This window comes from Bos taurus, unplaced genomic scaffold (assembly GCF_002263795.3).
Source record: "Bos taurus isolate L1 Dominette 01449 registration number 42190680 breed Hereford unplaced genomic scaffold, ARS-UCD2.0 Leftover_ScbfJmS_2110, whole genome shotgun sequence".
In the NCBI taxonomy this organism is placed as follows: domain Eukaryota; kingdom Metazoa; phylum Chordata; class Mammalia; order Artiodactyla; family Bovidae; genus Bos; species Bos taurus.
This window is the reverse complement of record NW_020191195.1, coordinates 99,269-103,468: the sequence shown is the minus strand read 5'-3', so window position 1 is coordinate 103,468 and position 4,200 is coordinate 99,269. Positions and strand designations below refer to the sequence as shown.

At 48.0% G+C, this 4,200-nt stretch overlaps 1 pseudogene; it reads left to right on the top strand.

Moving 5' to 3' along the window:
• The first annotated feature begins 430 nt into the window (after nucleotides 1-430).
• Nucleotides 431-2,796, top strand: LOC112445606 (melanoma-associated antigen B2-like; annotated as a pseudogene).
• Nucleotides 2,797-4,200: the final 1,404 nt, after the last annotated feature.

The following is a 4,200-nucleotide window of genomic DNA, read 5'->3' as shown; positions in this document are numbered from 1 at the left end:
TATCAAGCAGTCATCACTTCAGGAAAAAGTTGAGCTTCTCTACTGCTACTGCTAAGTCTCTTCATTCCTGTCCGGCTCTGTGTGACCCCATAGAGGTCAGCCCCCAGGCTCTCCCGCCCCTGAGATCCTCCAATCAAGAACACTGGAGTGGATTGCCATTTCCTTCTCCAATGCATGAAAGTGAAAAGTGAAAGTGAAGTTGCTCAGTCGTTTCCAACTATTAGTGACCCCATGGACTGCAGCCTACCAGGCTCCTCCATCCATGGGATTTTCCAGGAAAGAGTACTGGAGTGGGGTGCCATTGCCTTCTCCGAGCTTCTCTACTGGGAGCTCAATTGATGAACCTGAATGAGGACTCAGTGCATCCATCCCAACCCTCGGATTTCAGCCCAGGAAATCTCAGGGAAGGGCTGTGAGGCTGAGCCCCTTCTATACTGTTCTATACGAAGTCTACAGGAGGGGAAATGTCTAGTCTGAAGGTGCAGACACCAGTCCACAAATGGATAATGGTGCCCAACGTTTTAAGGAGCCAAGGTAAGGACCTTGAATGATGATCCCAGTGAACTCAGGATAGAAAACACCCTAATGAGCTCTCATTACTGGTTATCTGTCTCCTGGCAGGGAGGTGGTATGAGGCATTCCTTCACTTACCTGTGGATCATGGGGAGGTCTAAAGTGTCTACATCAGAGTAGCAGAGGGAAGGGTGCCAAGGCTCCGCCAGGACTTGACGTGATAATACTGAAGTAGAACTTAGAAAACCCCACTGCTGGTACCTGCTGTAACCTCAGTAAATCCAAAGCAGGGCTGAGAGGATGCAGAGGAAAAGTAAAGCCTCTGTTCTTCCTCTGTGGGATTCTGTGGGAACAGGCTGAGCAGGAAAACAGGAGCCTTGTGGGTTCCTAGAGCAGTGTCCTCAAGGACACCTGCAGAGGTGGCCTTTGATTAAGCCAAGGTAGAGTCTCCCTGTTTTAAGGTGCTCATGTCACCTCATTCTCCATCCTCCAGGTGCCCCAATCTCCTGTGTATTGGCCCAGACTCCTGCCTCTGGTCCCTGACCACAGCCATCATGCCTTGTGGGCAGAAGAGTAAGCACTGTGCTCGTGAGAAACGTCACCAGGCCCGAGTTGAGACCCAGGGTCTTCATGATCAGGCTACCACATCTAGGGGAGAAGAGACCACCTCCTCTTCCCCTCCTGATTCAGAGAGCACTCCCTCAAGCTGGTCTGCTGCTGGCACCGCCACGGAGCCTCAGGGAGCCCAAGGCACCACCAGTGCTGCTGCAGGTGCTATATGTAAAAGATCTGGTGTCGGTGGCATAGCACGCTCAAGATCTGCAGTGCGTGGCACAGCACGCTCCAGATCTGGTGTAGGTGCCGAGGGCCAAGTTCAGGAAGCTGAAAATTCCTCCCAAGCCTCAGCTGCTGCTGCGAGCTCTCACACAGATCTTCTGACCAGGACGGCAGAGATATTGGTGCAGTACCTGCTGTTTAAGTATAAGATGAGGGAGCTCATTAAGAGGTCCAAAATGCTGCAGGAAATCAATAGAAGGTACAAGGAACAATTCCCTGAGATCCTTAGAAGGGCCTCCGAGCACATGGAGATGGTGTTTGGCCTGGTGCTGAAGGAAGTCAGGCCCAACAGTCACTGCTATACCCTGGTGAGCCACCTAGATCTCAGTGACAGCGAGTCTTTGAGAGGTGACCGGGGGCTACCGAAGAATGGTCTTCTGATGCCTCTGCTGGGTGTCATCTACCTGAATGGCAACCACGCCCCTGAGGAGAAGATCTGGAAGTTCCTGAATATGCTGGGCATCTATGATGGAAGAAGTCACTTCATCTTTGGAGAGCCCAGGAAGCTCATCACAGAAGATCTGGTGCGGGAAGAGTACCTGGAGTACCGCCAGATGCCCGGCAGCGATCCCCCTCGCTGTGAGTTCCTGTGAGGTCCTAAAGCGCTCACAGAAATCAGCAAGAAGAAAGTCCTGCAGTTCCTGGCCAAGGTCAAGGATTCGGTCCATCCTGCCTTGCAGCAGCATATGAAGAGGCTTGGAGAGAGGAAGTAGAGAGCACCGGAGCCAGAGGTGCAGCCAGGGCTGACACTTCTGCCTCAATCAGGCCTGGCACTGCTGCCTCAGCCGCTGCTGGCCCTTCTGCTTTGGCCAGGCCTGGCACTGCTGCCTCAACCTCTGCTGGCACTTCTGCCTCAATCAGGCCTGGCACTGCTGCCTCAGCCAGCGCTGGCCCTTCTGCTTCGGCCACTGTGCACCCCAGGGCCGCATCCAACCGCTCATCTCGCCCCTAGTGTGATCTGAAGCCTGTTGTTCACTTTGTGGCTGGAGAAGCCAGTCAACCTGTGTTCCTGATATGCATCAATAACTTGTTGACTTTATTTCCCCCAATTTTCAGTTGTTAAAACTTTTCAACAGAAAGGTCATTTAGAGTCATGATATAAGTATATGAATAACATGGGTCACACACACTTTGCTGTTTGTCAAATTTAGGAGTAAGAATTTTGTTTTCTCAAATAAATATTGGAATTCCTCACATCACTATTGTGATCCAGGATGAGAATATCATCACTTTAAGATGAGACTGTCCTTAGAAATATGAAAGACACCACACTAATAGAGGCTCAGAACCTTGATACCTTGTTAGGGAGATAGCTGAAATTTCTTCAGTTTTTGGCCGGCTTTACTCTCTGCTTAGTCTCCCTTTTTGTAAATGTAAAAGACACTTGCCTCTGCTTATGGTTTATGGTTTTCAAGAATGTTTGAGAATATAAATTATAGCAAATGATTTATTCGTGGCTCTTCTTTTACACAAACGTTGACAATCTGCTCTTAAGAAGTCTTCATGCTTCTACTGGTGATGTTTGTCAAAAAAAGTCCTAGCCTCTGTCCACTCATTATAGTTTCTCAGAGATGCTGTCATTGTATGGAAGAGGCTGAGATACTCTCTACTTCAGGAAGAACAAGAAAGAAGCAGGGTAAAGAGGGGTTGGAGAGAACATATTATTTTGGTTTCATTGCTAAGTGGAATTTTGGCTGATTGGGGAGGTTGGGTCTTTTGTTTTTTCCTGACTTGGAACACTGCATAGTTTCTGACATCTGATAGATTGAAAAAAGAATCCAGCTGATGTAACATCTGAGGTCAAGATAATCATAGTAATAACTGCTGTTGCTCCTAATTTCTCAATAGAACAGGTGACATGACAGAAGCTTTCCATAAATACTTATATTCCACCAATCTGACAAGAAAGGGCTTCTCAAACTTACTTCACAGGGGAGAGCCCAAGGCTCATAGAGTTACGGTTTGGTTTTGTGCTGAAATACATAGGGCTGGTAAATGACAGCTGGCAATAGACTCCTGCTCTACACTACTTTACCCACTCCAGTGTTCTTGCCTGGAGAATCCCAGGGACAGGGGAGCCTGGTGGGCTGCCGTCTATGGGGTCGCACAGAGTCAGACACGACTGAAGCGACTTAGCAGTAGCAGCTACACTACTTTAGCACTCATACTGTTGTTCTCCTCACAACCTGAGACATACCCTTGTCTTTGTTCTTTAACAAGTCCTTTTAACATTTGACATTTCCTTTTCCTTATATATTTATCATTTATTTATTTATTAGGCTGTGCTGGATCTTAGTTGCTGCACGTGTGGTCTAGTTCCCTGACCAGGGAGCGAACCTGGGCCCCCTGCATTGGGAGCCTGGAGTCCTAGCCATTGGACCACCAGGAAAGTCCCCACCCTGTATCTTTTATTTCAGTGCTTTTCTCAGTACTCCAAAATTTGTCCTAGGTGATAGAAAAGAATGCCCTTATGCTCAAGCTACTGGATTGAAATGTGTAGCCAGAGCAGTAAGAATACCAGATATACTTAACCAACGATATGTATCCCTTATTCATTACTCATAGATAAGTGAATGAAACAATATTCAGGGACAGTACAAGCATGTACATTGGCCATGTTAGATAACCTCTGAAGAGCAAGGAGTCTCCATATCATCCTTACAGCCTCTTGCCTGTGGAAAGTAAACCTATCAGAACAGAAATGACATGAGAATCGTCACCTGGCTGATGAGATAGATTGATCTACTTTTTTTTCCCTAAAGGACTGCCACCTGTCCTGGGACTCCCGCCTTGGACTATAGCTTCTCCATCTCCCGTCACTCCTGGGACAGGGACCCATTCTCTGTAGCA